Consider the following 13,727-nt stretch of genomic DNA (forward strand, 5'->3'; position numbering starts at 1 on the left):
TGGGCGACATCTGCATTCCATTGAATATGCGCTCTGATGGTTCTTTTTGCATAACCGTATGCTGCAGATAGCTTGAACAGAGGTGCGGATATAACAGTTTCGCTGTGACTCGGTGGCGCCATTCTGCTTCCGGCAGCCGAGCTGAGCGGTCAGCAGGATCATGGGCTCCAGTGGAGCAGCGACAGCGGCCACTTTTGGCCGCGGAAATAGGCTCAACGATGATAAGGATTATGCTTTTATTTTGCCGCAGCTGCCTAAAGGACAACTGGTGATTAACACCGTCTTTTTGCACGGTGATGTACGTGCGAGGCCGTACAAGGTGGAGGATTTCAGGGATGCCCTTCTGCCGACGGGCCTGCTGCCGGATGTGGTATGCATAGGGGCGTACCAAATCAACCACGTCTGGGCAGTGACGCTCTGCGATGCAACTGCAACGAAAAGGCTGCTTGCCCTGAAGGAACTTCAAGTGAAGGGACGACGGTGCCTCATCATTGACCCGCAGGACCAACAGGTGAAGCTTAGGCTTCACTGGCTGCTCTACGGCGTTGCCGACGAGGACGTCCGGACGGCTTTCGCGGCTTTCGGCAAGGTGGAGGAGGTGAGCCGGGAACGGTGGCGCGTTGAAGGCATGGGAACCAAGACCTCAACCACCAGGACCGTCCTTCTCAAGCTGAAGGCCAGCATGAAGGTGGAAGACCTCCCCCATCAGATCCGCGTCGGTGGAGAGTTAGCCTTGGTCGTCGTTCCCGGTCGACCGATGCAGTGCCTGCGCTGCCACGGCACGGGACACGTCCGCCGTGAGTGCAGAGTTCCGCGTTGTACCCGGTGCAGACGTTTCGGCCACGTCGACGCTGAATGCGTGAAGTCCTATGCCGCTGTGACAGGCCCACCAGTGAATGATGTTGCGGCAGAGCACCTCATGGATGTGGCCGAGGCGGAGGACGCGGCTAAAGGAACCGGTGACATGGTGTCGACAGAGACAAGTAGTGGGACGACGATTCTGGAGGTAGACGGCAACGCGGCTGAGGCTACTCAGAAGCCGAGTAGGACGGAACGGGATGCTACGACCCAGGGGCAGGCGACGGGAAACGTCAGTGAAGACGCAACTGACGACGCGACCGCAATGCAGCAGGACGAGGGCGTCACCGACGACGACCGTACTGGGGCTCTTGCTGCCTCCGTCAAGCGCACCCACGACCAGACGAAGGACCGCGAGGATCGGGCACCCAGCACCAGTGAGGGACCACCGACGAAGACGCCTCATGGGAGGCGGATGGGCTACAAGCCAAAGCCCAATGTACCGCCTGAAAGGAAGCCTGCCGACAAAGCGGCCACGTCTAAGGACACCAACAAACCGGGAGGTCCCGGAGGCGGCTAGCCGAGGGCTAGTCGTGAGCGGTAAGCACCATGCTCCGGGCCTACTTTACTTTTCTTTTAGATCAAGATGGCTCAAATACCGTCCCTGAGGATTGCCACATTAAACGTGAGAGGGCTGGCGGCTAGTCGTAGGCAAAGTCAGGTCCTACGTTTGGTCACTGACCACGACATAGACGTACTAGCCGTCCAGGAAACTAAGGTTGAAGGAGAGGAGGAGACCGGGAGCATGGTGCGACGTTTCACGACTAGGTATTTTGCGGTGGTTAGCCATGCTGTAGGCACGGCTGGAGGGTGCGCTCTTCTTGTGAAGAAGCTGCCTGGACTGCAGATTCAGAGCATTTTTTCGTGTCAGTCAGGAAGGATTGTTCTTTGTGATATTGTTATGGGTGATTCAGAGTTCCGCATCATATGCGTATATGCGCCGAATTCAGTAGATGAGCGCGCCCGTTTTTTTTTCGAACCTTTCACGATATGTTTGTTGTAATATGCGCGTGATGATGTTAGGGGACTTTAATTGTGTGTTGAGTGCTGGAGACAGAGTCAATAATGCAGGTGTGCGTGACCGAAGCAGTGAAGTGTTATCAAATTTAATTAATGAAAATGATCTCGATGATGTTTATGAATGTCTGGAAGGGGGGCGTCAAGTGACTTTTACACGTTTTCAGGGCAGCAGCCATGCGCGTTTGGACCGAATGTACATTTCATTGGATATGATTCCAAGATGCCACGGTTACTGTGTAGTACCAGTGTCGTTTTCAGATCACTGCCTTGTGAAATGTAACGTAGGTATAATGAAAAAGCGACATGTATTTAAGTGGGATATGTGGAAACTGAATGCCTTGTTACTAAATGACCAGCCCTTTTTACAGGTAGTACGGGATGCGATTAATGAAGTTCAATGTGATGCTGCGGGAACAATCGTCGAGAAGTGGGAATGTTTTAAAGAAAAGATTAAAATGAAAGCAATAGAAAGATCCAGTTGTAAAAAATTCGAGAAGGAAATGAAAGAAAAGGGTTTCAGAACACTGCTTGGGCAGCTGCTAACGCTTGAGTGCAAAGAGCCTGGTGCGTACAAAGACGATGTGCGAAACGTCAAAGAAAAACTTGAACTGTTTGACAAGGAACGCTATCAAGGAGCCATCGTGCGAGCACGAGCGGATGCACTAGCGGCAGGGGAGACGCCCACTAAAAGGGCGCTGGGTCTTGAGAAGGCGTATGGACGAAGAAACCATGTCGAGCATATTTTAGTGAATGGGAATGTCGTTGAAGACAGTGATAGCATTCAGCGCGCCTTCTTTGAGTACTATCACTCGCTCTTCGCATTTCAGGATGCGAATGTTGAGGGTTTTAAAGCAGGTTTTCTGCATCGCATGCCACGTTTGAGCGATGACGTAAAAAAGCGATTAGAGGAAAAAATAAGGGAGAGAGAAGTCGAAAAGGCAATCGACGATTTGAACTTGGGTAAATCACCGGGACCTGATGGACTCAGCGCGGGTCTATATAAAGCTTTTAAAAGAGAGCTGGCGCCTTTGCTTGCGCATGTATTTAATGACGCATACGAAAAGAAATCATTACCACCTTCCTTTGGAAAAACGCACACCATTCTAATACCGAAGAGCGATCAAATAGACAAACTCAGATTTGTGTCATCCTACAGACCGATTTCACTAACAAACGTCGATTATAAAATATTTATGAAGGTTTTAGCTAGCAGGCTTCAGGGCGTCATCAAGGAAATAGTCGCAGACCATCAAACTTGTGGCATCAAAGGGCGATCTATTTTTTCAAACATCCATAAGATGCGATGTGTGCTCGAGTGCTGTGACGTCATCGGTGGCCGTGTTGCAGTACTTCAGCTCGACCTAGAGAAAGCGTTCGATTGTGTCGCTCACGTTATTTTGTTTGCCATCTTAGATCATGTTAATGTCGGTTCCATCATCACTGAGGGCGTGGCCTTGGCGTACCAGAACTGCACAACAAGATTAATTGTTAACAAGTGTCTGGGGGCCCCCATTAACATCAGGCGTTCAGTGCGCCAAGGCTGCCCCCTCAGTCCGCTATTATTTGCTATCTACGTAGAAGCAATGTGTGTAGCAATTAATGAAAATGACTGAATACGTGGTTTCAGATTGGCAGCGACCGAAGTGAAGTTGCTCGCATATGCAGATGACATTGCAGTGTGTTGCACTGACAAACCAAGTGTAACGGAAACCATATCTGTAGTACAACATTTCTGCGCCGTAACGGGTAGCAGAGTAAACTGGGGCAAATCGCTAGGCCTGTGGCACGGGGACTGGTTTTCTGCACCCGACTATTTCGCGAACGTGAACTGGGTGAAAACTCCGACCAGGTATCTGGGTGTTCCCCTCGACAGGTATAATAGCAGCGACGAATACTGGAGGAACCAAACCAAGGAACTGAAAGAAAAAGTAGACAAATGGAAAAGTACTAACCTGTCCATTTTTGCAAGAGCGACAATTTGTAACGTGTTTTTTTATTACTAAGTTATATTACGTCTTGCAAACGCTGTATTGTTCTAGAGTAAATGTGCAAAGGCTGCACAGAGTGTTCGCAGTTTTCATCTGGGGATCAACATGGGAAAGGTGCAGCCGAACAAATTTGTTCAGAAGAGTGAAGGATGGGGGTGTGGGCCTGGCGCATCTTTTTGTTCGTCAAGTTGTAAACCGATTTTTGTTTTTTCGCGATGTTCGCGATCCTTTTCTGCGCGCCGTATGTCAGCTAAGGTTGAGTAACGCTTTGCCGGCACATGTTGTTAGCACGGCAAATTTGACTGGAACTCTGCGTGGTTATTTCAAGGAAGTTGTTGACAGTGTACGCTTCCTTTCTGTTCGTTTTACAAATGATTACCTTTGTGATGTGAAAAGGAAAACATTGTATAGAGATGTATGCGACATTGTTTTCCCAGTGCCCTTATACAGAGCCATATACAGTGGAGGGCCAGGACAGGATGTACTTAAAAAGAGTAAAACAGATGCAGGTGCCACCAGGGGTAAAGACCTTCTTCTTTAAGCTACACACAGGAACGCTCTCCGTGAAGACGTTTCTGGAGGAACGGGTTGTCTCGTACCTTGGGGGTCGCACTGCTTGATATGCAAGAAGCCCGAAAATATAGATCACGTTTTCCTACATTGCTGGGCGGCAGTTTTCTTCTGGGACGTCTTAAAGCGAACCCTGAAGAAAGAGCTGCCGGTGGACCCCCAAGGTATCAGGTATCTGGCCATTAAAGATGACGACGGGGTATCCCTATGACTTTGTTATGTTAAATGCTCTACACTGTATATGGCGGGCTCGTATGGCAGGGTACCATTGCGATCCTGATGCTAGGCCAGCTCGTGCTTACTTCAAGGAATGTATGTCGCGATTTATTGAAATCCATAAAATACAAGAATGTGTACCGGATTGGCTGTCGAGGCTAGAACCCCTGACAGCCATGAAGGAATTTTAGTATGACAAAGCCAGTCCAATATGGACAGACGGCTTTATTGTGCGGTTTCTTTCCTTACGCACCTTCCGTTTTTTTTTTCCTCCTCCAATGGTTGGAATTTGTGATACACAAGTGTGTGCTAACTGTACCGTCTGAGTAATGTCGAAGACCGGCAATAAATAAAAAAAAAAAAGTGACTCGGTGGCGCAACGGTAGCGAGTCTGACACCAGATCAGGAGGTTGCGTGTTCAAATCACGTCCGGGTCAATAAATTTTTTCCTTCCGCTGACGCATAATATAGTCATCTGGTTGCCGCTCGACTACATTATTGCGATAGGCATTGGGCGTCATCTGCACTCCATTGAATATGCGCTCCGATCGTTGTTTTTTCATAACCGTATACTGCAGACAGCTTGAACAGAGGTGCGGATATAGCAGTTTCGCCGTGACTCGGTGGCGCAACGGTAGCGCGTCTGACTCCAGATCAGAAGGTTGCGTGTTCAAATCACGTCCGGGTCAATAACTTTTTTCCTTCCGCTGACGCATTATATAGTCTTCTGGTTGCCGCTCGGCTACATTATTGCGATAGGCATTGGGCGACATCTGCATTCCATAGAATATGCGCTCTGATCGTTGTTTTTTCATAACCGTATACTGGTGACAGCTTGAACAGAGGTGCGGATATAACAGTTTCGCCGTGACTCGGTGGCGCAACGGTAGCGCGTCTGACTCCAGATCAGAAGGTTGCGTGTTCAAATCACGTCCGGGTCAATAACTTTTTTCCTTCCGCTGACGCATTATATAGTCTTCTGGTTGCCGCTCGGCTACATTATTGCGATAGGCATTGGGCGACATCTGCATTCCATTGAATATGCGCTCCGATGGTTCTTTTTGCATAACCGTATACTGCAGACAGCTTGAACAGAGGTGCGGATATAACAGTTTCGCCGTGACTCGGTGGCGCAACGGTAGCGCGTCTGACTCCAGATCAGAAGGTTGCGTGTTCAAATCACGTCCGGGTCAATAAATTTTTTCCTTCCGCTGACGCATTATATAGTCTTCTGGTTGCCGCTCGGCTACATTATTGCGATAGGCATTGGGCGTCATCTGCACTCCATTGAATATGCGCTCCGATCGTTGTTTTTTTCATAACCGTATACTGCAGACAGCTTAAACGGAGGTGCGGATATAGCAGTTTCGCCGTGACTCGGTGGCGCAAAGGATTCCACTTCCGGCCACCGCAGTGAACGGACGCGGAATGCCTTGCTCCGTAGGGGCGGATACAGCGGCCCTCGGCCGTGGCACCAGGTGTACGGATAAGCCTTACCCGGATTATCAAGTTGTTTTGCCTCATCTGCCTTCAGGTACATCAGTTTTGTATACAGTATTTTTGCACGCGGATGTTAAAACCAGGCCGTATCGGGTCGAGCACTTTCGAGATGCGCTCGCGCGTCTTGCACTGCTGCCGGAAGTGGTGGCCCTTGGCGCCTTCCAAATGAACCATGTGTGGGCGGTGACCTTCCGTGATGAAGCTTCGAAGAAAAAGATGCTTGCGGCAGAAACATTCAACGTGAAAGACCAGCCCTGTGTCGTTTATGATCCCTGCAACCAAGGCATCAGACTGAAGCTTTATTGGCTGTTGCATTTCGTTCACGACGACGAGGTTCGAGCAGCGTTAGCCCCTTACGGAAGGGTTACAGATATCGCCCGCGAAAAGTGGCGGGTACAGGGATGTAATGATAAAGGGTCCACCACCCGTTTGGTGACACTCTTGCCAAAGCCTGGAATTACAGTTGAAGACTTGCCTCATCAGGTGCGCGTCGCGGAAAACTTAGCGCTCGTGCATGTACCAGGAAGGCCCCCGTTATGCCTCCGGTGCAATGGAACTGGACATATCAGGCGCGAGTGTCGCATACCACGCTGTGCACTCTGCCGACGATTCGGCCACGAAGAACAAGACTGCGTGCGATCCTATGCAGCGGTAACAAGTCCAGTTAAAGGCGACGAGATGGCTGAACACATAATGGACCATGCTGATGCCGATGCAGCATCCCGAGCAGCGACCGAAGAACCGGCGGCAGACAGCACACCCTCTGACGCGTCTCCACTTCAGGAAAACTCCACTGGGCCCGGCGACAGCCAATCTGGCGAGGCAAAGAGCGTGCTGGTTGGGAAGCCGACTAACGACCAAAACGTCAATGAGAGAAAGGACGCGATTTTAGTAAGCGCATCAGTGACTACCGCGAAAGACGAGACCGAAGGCATTGAGGATGTTGAAATGACAGCAGCCGCTAAAGCAGCTGCAAAGAGGCCTCGTGAGGCCACTGACGGATCTCAAGCCTCACCCGAACCATCGAGCAGCGGCGAGCCGTCGCCGAAGACCGCTATAACGAGACGAATGGGCCTCAAACCGAAGCCGAAGATACCGCCTGATAGGCGGTCGGCTTCAACATTGACCCCGACTTAGGGGCGCGAAGTCTGTTCAGCCAGCCTGTCCTCAGTATAAGACGTTACATAGCGGACAAGTAGAATGTGACCTGTGCTGGTTTTTGCTATCACTGCCTGTCCAGATGTGAGTACCGTTCCGTCTGTTTGCTAATCCAAAGAATGGCTGTTAATCTGACATTTCCCCTTTGTGTAGCTACGTTGAATGTGAGGGGTTTGGCATCCCGCAGGAGGCAGTGCCAGTTAAGCCGTCTCTTGTTGGAAAATGACATTGACATAATGGCAGTGCAGGAAACCAAAGTAGAAAGCGAAGAGCAAACGCACAGAATGGTCGAACCTTTCAGGGATAGGTATAATGTATGTGTGTCTCATGCTAGAGGCACTTCAGCGGGTTGCATGATACTCGTTCGAAAATGCACCGATATTGTAGCGCAATCTGTAGAGTCCAGTGATGATGGCAGGCTACTATTCATCGACTTTGGCATTTGTGGCCTCCTTTGGCGTGCAATATGTGTGTATGCTCCGAATAACATTAACGAACGTGTAGAATACATAGATAACCTGAGAACATGCATGACGTACGAAAGGAACATAATTTTATTTGGAGACTTTAATTGTGTGTGCAGGCCGCAAGACAGAATCAACAGATTGACTTACCGCGATAGAAGTGCGACACTATTAAACGCGCTTGTAAACGAGCTTGAACTGGACGACGTTGGTTGTATTTTTGACGGTGACGAGCACGTACAGTATACGCACTACCAAGGTGTAAGTCATGCTAGACTAGATCGCATATATGTTCCGGCAGCTGCGATACCACACATTACTACATACAAAGTAAAGAACGTCACATTTAGCGATCACTGCTTGGTGATAGCGACACTAGGAACCAAGACAAAAGCGTCAAAGTTTAGTTGGAACTTGTGGAAATTAAATGATACACTGTTGGATGATGAAATTTTTGTTAAAAAAGTAAAGGAAAGGATAGAGGAAATATGTTCGGTTGAATCTTCCAATTTCACAGCGCTTTGGGAGCAATTTAAAAATGAAGTAAAGATTGCGGCGATTGAACGAGCTTGCGTGCGGCGCAGCATTGAAAAACAACAAGAGAAAGAACTTAGGAGCACGTTAGATTATATGATTGCGGTTGAGAGTGCTAACCCTGGACACTTTAGCAAGGAACTACGTGACCTTAAAAGTAAGCTCGAAGTGATAGATGAAAAGAAATATCGTGGAGCGATCGTCAGAGCACGGGCTGAAAGACTATGGCTAGGGGAAACGCCTACTAAGCGGGCACTCGGGGAAGAAAAAAGGCAAGCAGTAAAAAAAGAGATAAAAGAAATAAGATATAAAAACGATGTGACGCGCGACAAGGAACTGATAGAGAAAGCGTTTGTTGAATGCTATCGAAAACTGCTAAGCCCAAAAATAAAAGATACAGAAGCCTTTCGAAACGAATTTTTGTCGCTCATGCCAAGGCTAGGTGATGAAGTAAGACAAACGCTTGAACGGCCAATTAGTCTGAATGAAGTAAAACAGGCCATTGATGAACTAAGCACTGGCAAAGCACCTGGGCCTGATGGACTAGGGGCTGCCATTTACAAATGCTTCAAGGAAGAACTGGCACAAGCGTTACATCGCGTGATAAATGAGTGCTATGAACAAAAAAGAGCACCTTTATCTTTTAGAAAATGTCATGTAGTACTCATTCCAAAATCGGATGATCCCAGGAAATTGTTGGATGTTGAGGCCTATCGACCTATAAGTCTTACGAATGTAGACTATAAAATATTTACAAAGGTGCTAGCCAAGAGATTGCAGAGCGTTATCACACACCTCGTATTACCTCACCAGACATGTGGCATCAAAGGAAGGACAATCTACACAAATATACACACCGCTAGAACTATCCTAGAATGCTGTGACATGACTCAAGATAACATAGCTATGATACAACTGGATCTTCAGAAAGCATTTGATAGAGTTAATCATGACATACTACAGTTATTACTAGAACATTGTAATGTAGGTAGCGTTATCAAGGAGGGCATCAAGATGGTGTATGAAGAGTGTGCAGTAAACCTTATAATTAACAACACCGTAAGTGAAAACATTCCAGTACTGTCAGGTATAAAACAAGGGTGTGCCTGTTCGTCTCTTCTTTTTGCACTTTATTTGGAACCCTTATGTTTAAAAATTCGCATAAATAAAATGGTGCATGGTTACTCCTTTTATGCTACTGAAGTAAAAATACTGGCATATGCCGATGATATAGCTATATTCTGCAAAGACAAAGACAGTATTAAAGAAGCTGTTAAGGAAGCTACATCATTCTGTAGTGCTACCGGAAGTGCCATTAGCTGGGATAAATCTCTGGGCATTTGGCATGGAAATTGGGGGCAAGAGCCGGAGGCGTATGCAAACATGAGATGGACAAGTATTCCTGCTAGATACTTGGGGGTTCCTCTCCAACATTATGGAAATACTGCAGAATACTGGGCAGGAGAGACAGAAAGGCTCAAGGATCAGTCTGAAAAATGGGGAGGGCATAACTTTTCTATGTTTTCCCGCGCTACAGTCTGTAATGTGTTTTTTGTTGCAAAAGTGTTTTACGTACTTCAAGTGTTCAGTATGAGCAGAACTTGTGTCCAAAAATTACACAGAGTGTTTGCCACCTATATATGGAATTCTACCTGGGAACGCACCAGTCGGTTAAACTTGTTCCTTTCGGTGCGACACGGAGGGCTTGGTCTGTGTCATTTATTTTTGAAACAAATAATTTCAAGGTTTTTCTTTCTGAGAGACCAGAGAGATGTTTTCTTGCGTAGTGTTATACACATGAGGTTGTGTAATCATATCCCGGATTATATTGTCTCATCAAATGCAGATACGCGTGGAACACTGAGCAGTTTTTGGCGCGAAATAGTGTCTGCATATCAAGTACTGAAGCCACGGTTTTCCTTAGAATATTTGAGCGCAGTGTCACGTAAACGATTGTACAAAGATCTAATTGATGTGTTTTTACCAATACCGTTGTACCGCTCCATCTATCAACTAGGACCAGAACGAGACGTATTAAAACGAGTTCGAAAAATGCCAGTAAGAGCGTCATCTAAATCATTCTTTTTCCAACTGCACACGGGCACGCTCGCTGTAAAACCGTGGCTTCAAAGCAAAGGTATCTTTGTCCCATGGGGATTACACTGCCTGATATGTCGAAAGGAGGAAACGATAGAACACATCTTTTTGGACTGTCACGATGCTTTTTTCTTGTAGGACATCCTTAAACGGACACTTCAGAAAGATTTGCCAGTAACACCCTTTGGTATCCGATTCTTGCCATGTGAAGATCCAGATGAAATGCCATGCGACATGTTCATGTTACTGTGTTTACATAGTGTGTGGAAAACGAGGATGGCGGTCAGAAATGCGGATGTCAACGCAAGATCGGCCATGCAAAACTTCAGTGAGAACTGTGTGTACATACGAGATGTTCTCAAAATCCAGAGGAACCCACCGGATTGGATACCTGTGCTCGATAAGCTGGCTTCTCCGAAGCCATTTTAGCTTCACACTCCAGCCATGAAAAGGCTCACGCGTCTTTTATTGTACTTGTAAAATTGTATTTAAGAGTTCTGTGTTTGGAAGTGCCAAACCGGTAATAAAGAAAAAAAAAAGACTCGTTGGCGCAACGGTAGCGCGTCTGACTCCAGATCAGAAGGTTGCGTGTTCAAATCACGTCCGGGTCAATAACTTTTTTCCTTCCGCCGACGCATTATATAGTCATCTGGTTGCCGCTCGGCTACATTATTGCGATAGGCATTGGGCGACATCTGCATTCCATTGAATATGCGCTCCGATGGTTCTTTTTGCATAACCGTATACTGCAGACAGCTTGAACAGAGGTGCGGATATAGCTCTTTCGGCGTGACTCGGTGGCGCAACGGTAGCGCGTCTGACTCCAGATCAGAAGGTTGCGTGTTCAAATCACGTCCGGGTCAATAACTTTTTTCCTTCCGCTGACGCATTATATAGTTATCTGGTTGCCACTCGGCTACGTTATTGCGATAGGCATTGGGCGACATCTGCACTCCATTGAATATGCGCTCTGATCGTTGTTTTTTCATAACCGTATACTGGTGACAGATTGAACAGAGGTGCGGATATAACAGTTTCGCCGTGACTCGGTGGCGCAACGGTAGCGCGTCTGACTCCAGATCAGAAGGTTGCGTGTTCAAATAACGTCCGGGTCAATAACTTTTTTCCTTCCGCTGACGCATTATATAGTTATCTGGTTGCCACTCGGCTACGTTATTGCGATAGGCATTGGGCGACATCTGCACTCCATTGAATATGCGCTCTGATCGTTGTTTTTTCATAACCGTATACTGGTGACAGCTTGAACAGAGGTGCGGATATAACAGTTTCGCCGTGACTCGGTGGCGCAACGGTAGCGCGTCTGACTCCAGATCAGAAGGTTGCGTGTTCAAATAACGTCCGGGTCAATAACATTTTTCCTTCCGCTGACGCATTATATAGTTATCTGGTTGCCACTGGGCTACGTTATTGCGATAAGCATTGGGCGACATCTGCACTCCATTGAATATGCGCTCTGATCGTTGTTTTTTCATAACCGTATACTGCAGACAGCTTGAATAGAGGTGCGGATATAGCAGTTTCGGCGTGACTCGGTGGCGCAACGGTAGCGCGTCTGACTCCAGATCAGAAGGTTGCGTGTTCAAATCACGTCCGGGTCAATAACTTTTTTCCTTCCGCCGACGCATTATATAGTCATCTGGTTGCCGCTCGGCTACATTATTGCGATAGGCATTGGGCGACATCTGCATTCCATTGAATATGCGCTCCGATGGTTCTTTTTGCATAACCGTATACTGCAGACAGCTTGAACAGAGGTGCGGATATAGCTCTTTCGGCGTGACTCGGTGGCGCAACGGTAGCGCGTCTGACTCCAGATCAGAAGGTTGCGTGTTCAAATCACGTCCGGGTCAATAACTTTTTTCCTTCCGCTGACGCATTATATAGTTATCTGGTTGCCACTCGGCTACGTTATTGCGATAGGCATTGGGCGACATCTGCACTCCATTGAATATGCGCTCTGATCGTTGTTTTTTCATAACCGTATACTGGTGACAGATTGAACAGAGGTGCGGATATAACAGTTTCGCCGTGACTCGGTGGCGCAACGGTAGCGCGTCTGACTCCAGATCAGAAGGTTGCGTGTTCAAATAACGTCCGGGTCAATAACTTTTTCCTTCCGCTGACGCATTATATAGTTATCTGGTTGCCACTCGGCTACGTTATTGCGATAGGCATTGGGCGACATCTGCACTCCATTGAATATGCGCTCTGATCGTTGTTTTTTCATAACCGTATACTGGTGACAGCTTGAACAGAGGTGCGGATATAACAGTTTCGCCGTGACTCGGTGGCGCAACGGTAGCGCGTCTGACTCCAGATCAGAAGGTTGCGTGTTCAAATCACGCCCGGGTCAATAACTTTTTTCCTTCCGCTGACGCATTATATAGTCTTCTGGTTGCCGCTCGGCTACATTATTGCGATAGGCATTGGGCGACATCTGCATTCCATTGAATATGCGCTCTGATGGTTCTTTTTGCATAACCGTATGCTGCAGATAGCTTGAACAGAGGTGCGGATATAACAGTTTCGCTGTGACTCGGTGGCGCCATTCTGCTTCCGGCAGCCGAGCTGAGCGGTCAGCAGGATCATGGGCTCCAGTGGAGCAGCGACAGCGGCCACTTTTGGCCGCGGAAATAGGCTCAACGATGATAAGGATTATGCTTTTATTTTGCCGCAGCTGCCTAAAGGACAACTGGTGATTAACACCGTCTTTTTGCACGGTGATGTACGTGCGAGGCCGTACAAGGTGGAGGATTTCAGGGATGCCCTTCTGCCGACGGGCCTGCTGCCGGATGTGGTATGCATAGGGGCGTACCAAATCAACCACGTCTGGGCAGTGACGCTCTGCGATGCAACTGCAACGAAAAGGCTGCTTGCCCTGAAGGAACTTCAAGTGAAGGGACGACGGTGCCTCATCATTGACCCGCAGGACCAACAGGTGAAGCTTAGGCTTCACTGGCTGCTCTACGGCGTTGCCGACGAGGACGTCCGGACGGCTTTCGCGGCTTTCGGCAAGGTGGAGGAGGTGAGCCGGGAACGGTGGCGCGTTGAAGGCATGGGAACCAAGACCTCAACCACCAGGACCGTCCTTCTCAAGCTGAAGGCCAGCATGAAGGTGGAAGACCTCCCCCATCAGATCCGCGTCGGTGGAGAGTTAGCCTTGGTCGTCGTTCCCGGTCGACCGATGCAGTGCCTGCGCTGCCACGGCACGGGACACGTCCGCCGTGAGTGCAGAGTTCCGCGTTGTACCCGGTGCAGACGTTTCGGCCACGTCGACGCTGAATGCGTGAAGTCCTATGCC

At 48.3% G+C, this 13,727-nt stretch overlaps 11 non-coding genes across 11 annotated transcripts; all 11 read left to right on the plus strand.

The window, feature by feature from the left end:
* The first annotated feature begins 5,269 nt into the window (after window positions 1-5,269).
* On the plus strand, window positions 5,270-5,341 carry TRNAW-CCA (transfer RNA tryptophan (anticodon CCA)). The gene has a single exon. It is a non-coding gene; the product is annotated as a tRNA-Trp (tRNA).
* Window positions 5,342-5,521: 180 nt separating this feature from the next.
* TRNAW-CCA (transfer RNA tryptophan (anticodon CCA)) lies at window positions 5,522-5,593 on the plus strand. The gene has a single exon. It is a non-coding gene; the product is annotated as a tRNA-Trp (tRNA).
* Window positions 5,594-5,773: 180 nt separating this feature from the next.
* TRNAW-CCA (transfer RNA tryptophan (anticodon CCA)) lies at window positions 5,774-5,845 on the plus strand. The gene has a single exon. It is a non-coding gene; the product is annotated as a tRNA-Trp (tRNA).
* Window positions 5,846-10,944: 5,099 nt separating this feature from the next.
* Window positions 10,945-11,016, plus strand: TRNAW-CCA (transfer RNA tryptophan (anticodon CCA)). Its single transcript has one exon. It is a non-coding gene; the product is annotated as a tRNA-Trp (tRNA).
* Window positions 11,017-11,196: 180 nt separating this feature from the next.
* On the plus strand, window positions 11,197-11,268 carry TRNAW-CCA (transfer RNA tryptophan (anticodon CCA)). The gene has a single exon. It is a non-coding gene; the product is annotated as a tRNA-Trp (tRNA).
* A 180-nt stretch (window positions 11,269-11,448) lies between these two features.
* On the plus strand, window positions 11,449-11,520 carry TRNAW-CCA (transfer RNA tryptophan (anticodon CCA)). Its single transcript has one exon. It is a non-coding gene; the product is annotated as a tRNA-Trp (tRNA).
* Window positions 11,521-11,700: 180 nt separating this feature from the next.
* On the plus strand, window positions 11,701-11,772 carry TRNAW-CCA (transfer RNA tryptophan (anticodon CCA)). The gene has a single exon. It is a non-coding gene; the product is annotated as a tRNA-Trp (tRNA).
* Window positions 11,773-11,952: 180 nt separating this feature from the next.
* Window positions 11,953-12,024, plus strand: TRNAW-CCA (transfer RNA tryptophan (anticodon CCA)). The gene has a single exon. It is a non-coding gene; the product is annotated as a tRNA-Trp (tRNA).
* Window positions 12,025-12,204: 180 nt separating this feature from the next.
* On the plus strand, window positions 12,205-12,276 carry TRNAW-CCA (transfer RNA tryptophan (anticodon CCA)). Its single transcript has one exon. It is a non-coding gene; the product is annotated as a tRNA-Trp (tRNA).
* A 180-nt stretch (window positions 12,277-12,456) lies between these two features.
* Window positions 12,457-12,528, plus strand: TRNAW-CCA (transfer RNA tryptophan (anticodon CCA)). The gene has a single exon. It is a non-coding gene; the product is annotated as a tRNA-Trp (tRNA).
* Window positions 12,529-12,707: 179 nt separating this feature from the next.
* TRNAW-CCA (transfer RNA tryptophan (anticodon CCA)) lies at window positions 12,708-12,779 on the plus strand. The gene has a single exon. It is a non-coding gene; the product is annotated as a tRNA-Trp (tRNA).
* The last annotated feature ends 948 nt before the right edge of the window (window positions 12,780-13,727 follow it).

This window comes from Dermacentor variabilis, chromosome 6 (genome assembly GCF_050947875.1).
Source record: "Dermacentor variabilis isolate Ectoservices chromosome 6, ASM5094787v1, whole genome shotgun sequence".
NCBI classification, from domain to species: domain Eukaryota; kingdom Metazoa; phylum Arthropoda; class Arachnida; order Ixodida; family Ixodidae; genus Dermacentor; species Dermacentor variabilis.